Genomic DNA, 12,053 nt, shown 5'->3' on the forward strand with positions numbered 1-12,053 from the left:
AAATTTAAGTGTCATATCTATATGATCTAGTAAATTTCAAGGTTGTCATATATGGTCTAAAATTTAACAAATGATCATAAAGACCATCAAATTTAGACTTGAGAGGTAGCTATAGTAGTAGATATCAAAATTTTAAGTGGATATTTTAAATCACTCTCCATTTTGTACAACAATTTACTTTTCAAGTCCCATACTTAAAAAAATTGTTTTTGAGTCCACAAGCTCAAAGATGCCACGTCAACATGCCTTTTTGTTGAGTTTTCCAAAGTGGTACCAAAAATATGTATGACCAATAGTTGTGCACTACGTAATGTTTAGTGGTGCACCTATGTGGCATCACATAATTGGTTGATTTTTAAAATTTAGAGGAATCTTTTTTGAGATATGTATTAACATGACACTTTTAGTGCATTACTATAGGACTCAATTTTTCAAATTACTATAACATGCATTTGAACCCCCTCCATTATAGATCCCTCTCCCCTAATAAATTCAATAAAGTAATATTTTTATAGTTATCTTAAAATATTATTTAATTCAATTGTTGAATACATTTCTTATTAAAAATATATAATAATTAAACATATTTTTTAATATATATGACTTGATAATGATTGAAAGTTATTTAATTTAATTTAAATCATATATTTGTTTTTGTGAACTGTCACACAAAATTATATTTAATTATAAACATAACATTTCCAAAACGTAAACAATTCAAGATCAAAAGTTTTAAAAAAACTAATAATTAAGACTCTATACATCCTTGGAAACATATTAAAAATTAAAAGAGCCTTTGTCATCAAATAAAATTATTAAAAATGAATATATTTTTCATAGTTGTTAGAAACTTAATTTTTAAATTGTGAGTCAAAAAATTAAGGATTAAGCATACACATAATTTGAAATACTATTAGAATTTGGAATACACATAGTTATTGAAAGCTTGATGTTAGGGATTAAAGTGGATCCATTGGCCGACAACCATTAACTTCATTAAATGAAGAATTTTAATTTTTTATTGGTGGGAGTCATCTCCATTTCTTGAAAGATTTCATCATCAATGCAATTATTGAGTATGACTAATGTAGACACAAAAATTAGTAATTAAAAATTAAAGGATTCTTCTTCATCAAATAAAATTATTAAATAAAAGAGCATTTGAACTCTTTTATAAAGGAATGAGTTAAGTTATAAATTAAAATATCATATAACATGATGGTATGGTGGATATATGACCACATATGAAAATTCCTCTAAAAAATACTTTAATTAAATCTATGACATAAAATTATTAAATAAAAGAGCATTTGAACTCTTTTATAAAGAAAGGGGTTAAGTTATAAATTAAAATATCATACAACATGATGGTATGGTGGATGTATGACCACATATGAAATTTCCTTTGAAAAATACTTTAATTAAATATATGAGGAAAAATCATTATGTTCATGATTGATTTATATGATGAACCATATAAAACAACTTGAAAATAATTGTCTAAACTAGAGAATTTTTTAAAAGTCTATAGATATCTTATTACATAAAAGTATAGGAAAGGAGTAACAACATCCAAGTTTCCTATAAATCCTTATTGAAGATAAACCTTTTATAAGGAGATTTAGAGTAAAGGTCTAAATTGTAGGTATCAGTTTTCCCCAGTCTATATTATGGTAGTTTCTTCTAGATTAATTGTGTATGTTTCTCTGATCAGCATTTCAGATCTCACTCAGTGATCCATCATCACGAAGAGGAAATTTTGATTTGAAAAAAATACATAGCTAATCTAGATATCCTCAACCCGGCCTTTCAATCATGAGTTCATCCATCCACAACCCGACAATAGGAGAGAAAGAAAGATAGCTGCCTTACCTTTCTCTATCGACGACCCCTACCCTAGCTATATAGGTAGGGGCTCCTTTTAATGTGAACCTAGTTCACCACCGTGTGTGTTCTGAAAGAGTGCGAGGAGCCTGTACGCCACTTTGGATAGGGAAAAGGGGCCACCCACCCTACACAACTATAGTAGGACTAATAAAGAAAGGGGCCCACCCTAACTATCTCCTCCACAACCGAACCAGTAACTCTCAAAAGTTTAATTTTTCATTAATGATGCAATAAATCTCATCCTTAATGAATACCAAAAATTATCTCTATACTCTTATATTGATAAGGGGGAAGCCATTAAAATTATATCAAATTCTTCTTATTTTATTATTATAGATTTATGTTGTCATTATTATATTTTTTATTTTAAAGATATTTAATATTCTTAATCATTCTTCCTCATTAAATCTAAGAATGACTAATCATGGTTTTAGATCATTTAAGTCACATGATTTGAAGATATTTCAAATTTTGTTTCCTTCCTAATGCATATTTATCACTAAATATAAAATCCACCCTATGTTTCTTCTTCAAAGATAAGTTGCAGTGTATAAAATTCCTTTCTAGATTCTATTATTTAAAAAAACATTCAAAAATCATTACAACTAAAATAACATGAGTTGGTCCCAAGAAAAATTAAGAAAATTGTTTATTACCCTTCAATTGATGATAAATTGTCATGAGTATACTAATCCCTATAAAAAAATTGTAGGTGTCGTTTAAAGAGGATATAGCTTAAGGGGTAAGCCTAACATGTGCCCTTTAATTTCTTAGGCGATGTAATGAGTACATGGCTTATTGGCATATCAAGTTGCAATATCACTCTTATCTAAAATATGTAGTGACTTGACATATAAATTTAATTCAAGGAAAGTTTGTTGATTATTGATAATTAAATAATATTATGATTAACTTTTGGAATCTCATTGGTCAATTAAATTTTTAACATCTTAATGGTCTTCTAAATTTTCTTTTTGGTTTTGATTTTTTTTCATTTTGTTTATTTATGATTGGACTATATAAATACAATATATTTGATTGGGCTCTCTATCTCTGATTGCATTAAAGAGAGTATTATGTTAACATTTACAATGATAAAAACATTTACATATTTATTACATCTGTTAGTGTATTTATTTTATTTAATTACACTTGGGCTCACTTAAGCCTACTTAGTTGTCTATTTCTACTTGACACTTGCTCATGCAAGTTGTCAAGATCATTTAGGAGTCGATTAGAGAGGTGGCGACTTAGATTCAACACCTCATACTAGTTTGGCGGGAGGCATCTTGCCATAACTCATTGAGTGTTGAGTTCAACTTCTGATTTGACCCAATCACTCTTTCTATATGTAATCTTCTTCTTCATCTTATTTCAATGGTCAATTTTTCTCAATTTGGATTAATCTTGTGCTTGTTATTTATCCCATTTGATCTAGGTTTGTCACAACATCATCTAAATCTTTTGAACACCAATGAATCAATCTACAAGATCTTAATCACCATAAAGAAAATATTCTTATTTCATCTCTTTCAATTATAATTTCTACTAATGGTTTTGAGCACCACCCTTTTCTATGCACCATGCTTTCCAATGATAGAGGTAATTAACTTTATAGTTACTAAAAGTCTATTGTTGAAGGTTGAAATGATCTCTAGAATACGACTACATGTGTACTTATGAACCTTAATCTAGCATATATTTTTCTATTATTTCTTAACTCTACTATGATATATATAATACTTAAGGGCCTTGGATTCATCCCATATAGGTATCGAGATTGATTTTCTCTTCCTCGGGTTAAATGGTGTGTGGTTCATTCAAGTCGGGCCACCACTTCCAGTGGACTAGTCTCACCTCAGCTCGCCTCCTCCTCCCCCAAAAACCTGGCAAAAAAGTAAGACCGTGGCAAGGGCGGTTGAGATCACTGGATTGAGTTACATACCTACAAGACATACTGTGTGGTAGGGGATACCACTGGGTCACCAAAAAAAAAGAAAACCTCATCAATACATTACATTTCATCTTATGCTCTTATCCAATTATTTCATTGTACATTGAAATAAAAAGGATAAATTAAGGAGAGATCAATTGATATAAAGGAGATGACCATGTATATAGCATGCTTTGAAATATATATTTCAGAAATATTTTTTTAGATTTAAGTAAGCGTGATATGAGAATACAAGGACATTTTTAGAACAACTAATTATATCACTTACAAAATCTATAGTTCACTTAGAAAATCTATAATAGAGATTGAAAATAAAATTTGAATATGTAGAGGGGATATGACAAATTCCAGTGGTAAATAACCAAGGATGAATACTTGTGAGAACAATAGTAGGTAGGTTGGGCGATGGGGGCTCATTTGTGGGATAACAATAGCTAACAAGAAGGAAAAAAGACAAAAAAGGCAAGGTAGATATGTTGATTTTTTAATAAATTGCATTAATGTGAAGCATTTTTGTTTGTGTGTATTGTTGTCTAATGATGGTTTTGATCGACAATATTTAGTCTATTTTGGTAAGTATTGTTGTCTAATGATGGTTTTGAATTGGAAATGCTTATCATTGGGTATGTATTTGATTATCTTAAATTTTCATCTAGTAAAAAGGAATCCATAGTTAAGATGAAGTGATTGAGTGGGGAAAGTGATAGGAATAAAAAATGCATTGCCTCCTCAAATGCATCCTCTATCTTCACATATGTTCTTGCTAAGCACAATGTTAAATCATTGAATAATTCACAATAGTCTAGATATTTGTGAAGTGGCTCTAGGAATTTTGATAATTGTTTGCAAAATTAGAGTGCTATGAAGAAGAATTTAAGAAAAAGATGAAATTGTGGTCATGATTTTGGCTTTGGATGGGTTCTTTGATGAAATGATAAAAATTGGTTTTCTTTTGTCATGCTAAATGAAATCGTTGAAATGATGAATACTTATTGCTTCATGTGTTCCCAAATGAGATTTGTGAAATGATGAACAATTTCTTGAAAAATATCCTTTTTGTAACAAATGTAGATGACATGACTTAGCTATTATTTAAAACAATCACATTGTAATATCATTGTAAAAATTCCTCCTTACAATAATAAATTGATGTAGACCTAATATTACTTAGTCTAATATTTGTGTCTCCTCAATTTGAACATCATATTGAGCTATATGTTTTTTGGAGAAAATTTATATGGGAAGATGTACTTGTTGTAGTATCATTGCACAAGTCTTTCCCAAAGCATTAAATTTTATCGAATGTTATTCCATTCAATATTTGTATACTCATAATTTGAACACTATGAGTGATATGTTCTTTTAGGAGAAAATAATAGTAGAGATAATTAAAAGGCACACTCCATTATATTAATTTTGCATTCTTACATAAATTACATTTTCAAACTCTCATAGGAATCAATTCTCTACCAATCTTGGAACAAAAAATCCAAAAGGATTTTGGACATGAGAAAGGATGAATAAGTTTAGATATCCTTGAAGTTAATAATACAAACTAATTATGTTTCTTGAATTGTGACATTTGTATAGACTATATCTTAGTAATCAATAACAAATATATTCAATGTAATTGATCTCTTAAGTTAATCAATTCTTATGCATTGAAAATATATTTTATAGTACAAAAACGTGTTCTACAACTTGTCAGTTTAAATTGAGTTGTATTCGTTCATATTCATTTTTTTTTACATTTCAAGATCAATTCACTTATATTCTAAATAATTACTCCTAACATTGGTATGTGTCTTAAAACTGGTTGCAATTATTATAGATATTAGGTAGATATTGTATATTAGATTGCATTTTTCTTTGAGGTTGATTTACTTCTAAACTTTGCTAATGCCCACAACATAAATAGTCTATTCAAGAAATCCTTTCTATTCACCTTGCTATCATTGTAATCCACCTGTCACTATATTCCTTGAGGTGACTTTGAAAGTTAGTTGCATGCCTTGTCTAGATATCTCACTACAGTATAGAGCTTCGTAACTTTTTTTTTTGAGATAGAAACTTTAAATTAATTCATAACTAAATTTATATAAATTAATTAAGTTATTCAAATATACAACCATTGATTTATGCATTACATTGTTCACTTCAAACTTGTTACTATCAAACTCTTTATTATTGTTTATTCATATTGAATATTTTATAACTTGATATCTCTCTACGTATTTTACTTAGATTTCAAAAATTATAAATATGCTATTAAATAACAAGTTTTAATTTATCTACAATTTTTGGGGATTTTTTTTTTCATCTTAATATTAGAAGTCATAAAACACAATATAAAATATTAATACCAAAAACTACTATTAAGTAAATTCAAAAATATTTTCTTATTTACTATTCATGTTAACTAAACCAACACTATAGAACATGGAATTTAAATAATTTATATTTTTAACTATTACATAAATATAATATAAGTCAAGCAAGTAATCATTTTGATATAAAAGGTTTCAGTGGGTGAATTTTAAATATGTTTAAATATGTGATCAAATAAATATGATAAAATATTTGACCACTAACTATTTATTAGAACACAAATAATTGGAAACCGTGTTTCACTATAGTAAAATCAAGCCCAGAGTATGTGTACAACATAAACATTATTTCTGAAGTCAAGCCGAGAATATGTGTAAAACATAAACACTATTTCTGAAATCAAGCCAAGAGTATGTGTAAAGCATAAAAACTATTTCTATTGGAAGGCGACAAGTCCAAATATCATTACATCCATGTCAAACTTGGATTCTCCTAATCGTGATATATTGCCTTTCCTTTCAAAGATAGACATCGCCTATAGTGACAAATAATGATAGTCAAGGAGCATATTCGGGATTACAAAGTCCAAATATCTTGACATCCATGTCAAAACTTGGATTCTCCTCATTGTGATATATTGCCTTTCCTTTCAAAGATAGATTTCACCTGCAATTACAAATATTGATGGTCAGGGAGCATATTCAGGATTACAAATTTTTTAGATGGGTTCATATTTGCAAGCACGTTATTTTAGTAAAGGAATGAAGTTCATGAGTACATTATTCTAGTGAGGACCTTCACAAAGTAGTTTTACCCATCTAATAAGGGTACGAGTATATAGGATGAAAAAATTTTGGCTAGGAGCTAAAAGGGTGTCCATTCTGCCAACTAGCAAGGGCACAAAGCCCGTGAGTATACTAGTCTAACTTGAGGACCTTCACAAATTAGTTTTAGCCACCCGATATGAGGGCATGAGCCTACAAGATAAAACCTCTTCAGCTCAGAGCTAGAGAGGGGTCCATTCTACCATCTAGAAAGGGCACGAAGCCCACAAGTACACTAGTCCAATGAGGGCCTTCACAAAGTAGTTTTAGCCACTTGATATGGGAGCAAAACCCTATAGGTTGAAACATCCTTGGTTAAGAGCCAGAGGGGTGAAAAGGGTCTCCATTCTGCCAAATATTAAGGGGACAAATCTTGTGAGCACACTAGTCCACCGAGGACCTTCACAAAGAAGTTTAGCCACCTGATATGAGCGCATGAGCCTATAGGCTGAAACCTCTTCGAATAAGAGCCAGAGAGGTGTCTATTCTTCCATATAGAAAGGTCACAAATCCCACAAGTACACTATTCCAACAAGAGCCTTCACAAAATGGTTTTATCCACCTGATATGGGAGCAAAAGCCTATAGGCTAAAACATCCTCAGCTAAGAGCCATACGGGTGTCCATTCCGTCGAATAGCAAGGACCATCACAAATTAGTGTTAGCCACTTCAACTAAGTGTGAAATTCATTGGGGCACGATCCCAACTTCATCACTTATGATGTCAGAGCCTTCCCCTCAGCAAGACTTGATCCCTGGTGGGCTCATTTGGAGTCATTCAAGTTTAGAAGCAAGCTAAAGGCCCATTGACAAAGTGGAACTTTTATGAATCAATCATAAACTTATTTAAATACCAACACTTATTAGTTGGAAGGGACTAGGCCTTGAATTTCATGGTCATCCATGGTTGTTATATAAAATTTTGTGATAATTTGATCATTTAATTGTGTTTTCATTGACATTTTAATTAAGATATGAATTATCAAAAATTATTTAATTTATCAATAAAATTGTATAAAATTCTATACCTTTAAATACTTTTATAAATTTTATCAATCTAAATATTAAATATTAAAAATTATAACATTTTTTTAACAAAATAATACAAGTATTTTAAATATTATTTGAAACAATATTACTATGTATAATTTAAATTGACTAAATATTATGAATAAAGGTCACAAATCTTAAAATAATCAATTAAAAATAAAATAATTTAATAATTTAATATAAATCTTTGTATAATTTAATATGTTGTAACAATTTTCAAAAAAAAATTAAAAAATACTCAAGACAATCTTATTAAAAGTGTTATAAAAATAAAATCAACTAATTTTTCTAATTCATATTAGAAATCATTCTAAAATTCCATATTAAAGAAATTCTAAAATTTAGAAACAAATATATTTTATCTTTAAAAATATTCTAAGTCAATTTGTATTTTTTATATTTTTTTATAATAAATAATATATAATGATATATCTTAATATTATAGATTAAAATACTATATTATATTTATCTCTAATATATTCTTATGATTTATTAATAATTTAAAGTGTCATATCTATATGATCTAGTAAATTTGAGGGTTATATTATATGGTCTTAAATTTGAAAAACAATCAATGAGACCATCAAATTTAGACTTAAGAGGTAGCTATAGTAGTGTAGGCTAACTTCGGAGATATCAAAATCTTATGTGGATATTTTAAATCACTCTCAATTTTGTACAACAATTTACTTGTCAAGTCCCATACTTAAAAAAATTGGTTTTGATTCCACATGGTCAAAGGTGCCACATCAACATGTCTTTTTGTTGAGTTGTCCAAAGTGGTACCAAAAAAAAGTACAACCAATAGTTTTGCACTAAGTTATGTTTAGTGGTGCACTTATGTGGCATCACATAATTGGTTTATTTTTAAAATTTAGAGAAGTTTTTTTTCTGAGATAAGTATTAACATGACACTTTTAGTGCATTACTATAAGACTCATTTTGTGAAACTACTATAACATGCATTCGAACCCCCTCCACTATAGATCCCTTTCCCCTAATAAATTCAATAAAGTAATATTATTATAGTTATCTTAAAATATTATTTAATTTAATTGTTGAATACATTTCTTATCAAAAATATATAATATTTAGATATATATTTTAATATCTATGACTTGATAATGATTGATAAAGTTATTTAATTTGGTTTAAATCATATTATTTTATTTTATTTTTTTAAATTGTCACACAAAATTATATTTAATTATAAACATAACATTTTCAAAATGTAAAGAATTCAAGTTCAAAAGTTAAAAAAAAAACTAATAATTGAGACTCTATACATCCTTGGAAACATATTAAAAATTAAAAGAGCCTTTGTCATCAAATAAAACTATTAAAAATGAATATATTTTTCATAGTTGTTACAAACTTAATTTTAAAATTGAAAGTAAAAAAATTAGGGATTAAGCATACACAATTTGGAATGCAATTAGAATTTGGAATACGCGTAATTGTTGAATGCTTGATGTTATGGATTAAAGTGGATCCATTCATCGACAACCATTAACATTATTAAATGAAGTAGAATTTTAATTTTTTATTGGTGGGAGTCATCTCCATTGCTTCAAAGATTTCATCATCAATACAATTCTTGAGTATGACTAATGTAGACACAAATATTAGTAATTAAAAATTAAAGGATTCTTCTTCATCAAATAAAATTAAATTAAATAAAAGAGCATTTGAACTTCTTTATAAAGGAAAGGGTTAAGTTAAAAATTAAAATATCATACAACATGATGGTATGGTGGATGTATGACCACATATGAAAATTCACCTAAAAAATACTATAATTAAATCTATGAGGGAAAATCATTATGTTCATGATTGATTTATAGGATGAACCATATAAAACAACTTGAAAATAATTGTCTAAACTAGAGAATTTTTTATAAGTCTAGATATAGATATATTATTATATTAAAGTATAGGAAAGGAGTAACAACATCCAAGTGTCCTATATATCCTTATTGAAGATAAAACTTTTATAAGGAGATTTAGAGTAAAGGTCTAAATTGTAGGTCTAGATTAGTTGTGTATGTTTCTCTGATCGACATTTCATATCACACTCAGTGATCCATCATCACGAAGAGGAAATGTTGCTTAGAAAAACATACATAGCTAATCTAGAAGTAACTCTCAAAAGTCTAAATTTTCATTAATGATGCAATAAATATCATCCATAACAACTACCAAAAAATATCTCTATAATCTTATATTGATAAGGGAGAGGTCATTAAAATTATATCAAATTATTCTCATTTGATTATTATAGATTTATGTTATCATTATTATATTTTTTATTTTAAAGATATTTAATATTCTTAATCATTATTCTTTATTAAATCTAAGAATGACTAGAATAATAGTTGTAGATCATTTAGATTTTAATATAAAAGTCACATGATTTGAAGATATTTGAAATTTTGTTTTCTTCCTAATGCATATTTATCACTAAATATAAAATCCACCCTATGTTTCTTCTTCATTGATAAGTTGCATGTACAAAAGTCCTTTTTAGATTCTATTATTTATTTATTTTTTTAAATCATGCCAATTAAAATACCCTGAGTTGGTCCCATGAAAAATTAAGAAAAGTGTTTATTACCCTTCAATTGATGATAAATTATCATGAGTACTAATCCCTATAAAAAAAAATTGTAGGTGTTATTTAAAGAGGATATAGCTTAAGAGGTAAGCCTAACATGTGCCCTTTTAATTTCTTAGGTGATGTAATGAGTACATGGCTTATTGGCATATCAAGTTGTAATATCACTCTTATCTAAAATATGTAGTGACTTGACATGTCAATTTAATTCAAGGAAAAAAATTTGTTGATTATTGATAATTAAATAATATTATGATTAACTTGTGGAATCTCATTAATAGATTAAATTTAAAACATCTTAATGGTCTTTTAATTTTTCTTTTTATTTTATTTTTTTCTATATTTTATTTACTTATGATTGGACTATATAAATAGAATATATTTCATTGGGCTCTTTATCTCTGATTTAATTAAAGAGAGTTGTTAACAATTACAGTGATAATAACATATACATAGTTATTACATTTGTTGGTGTATTTATTTTATTTAATTACACTTAGGCTCACTTAAGCCTATTTAGTTGTCTATTTCTAGTACTTGACACTTGTTCATGCAAGTTGTCAAGATCATTTAGGAGTTGATTAGAGAGGTGTCGACTTAGATTCAACACCTCATGCTAATTTGATGGGAGGCATATCACCACCACTCGTTGAGTGTTGGGTTCAACTTCTGATTCGACCCAATCACTCTGCTATATGTAATCTTCTTCTTCATCTTATTTCAATTGTTGATTTTTCTCAATTTGGATTAATCTTGTGCTTGTTATTTATCCCATTTGATCTTGGTTTGTCACAACATCATCCAGCTCTTTTGAGCACCAATGAATCAATCTACAAGATCTTAATCACCATAAAGAAAAGACGCATATTTTCTCTCTGTCAATTATAATTTCTACTAATGGTTTTGAGCACCACCCTTTTCTATGCACCACACTTTGCAATAGATAGAGTTAAATGTGTGAGATTTTGCCAAGATCAAGAGCTCAATGAAATGTACAAAATAGAGACACAATATAAGACAAGAATAAACTGTATTCTCATCAATAGAAAATGATCAATAATATTAATTACATACAATGTAGATGAGCCTGCTTATATAGGCAAGGCTAGGGATATGTGAGCACACAAACATGACATGTGGCTCAATAAGAAACAAGGGTAGGTAGGAAATAGGTGTGGGTAGGTAGGAGAAACAATATAATATTCCACATGAGGTGGATCACCCACTGAATGTGGAGTGTAACAACAAGATCACACCATAAAAGGTCGAATTTCTCCTACACACACTATCCCAATGTGGCACAAACACCCAAGTGTCTCATACCCAAACTACTATGAAATGCATTTCCTAAGTAAACTTAAGTAAGTGTAATAATATCTAAGATGAATAATTATTTA

This window comes from Cryptomeria japonica, chromosome 4, assembly GCF_030272615.1.
Source record: "Cryptomeria japonica chromosome 4, Sugi_1.0, whole genome shotgun sequence".
In the NCBI taxonomy this organism is placed as follows: Eukaryota; Viridiplantae; Streptophyta; class Pinopsida; order Cupressales; family Cupressaceae; genus Cryptomeria; species Cryptomeria japonica.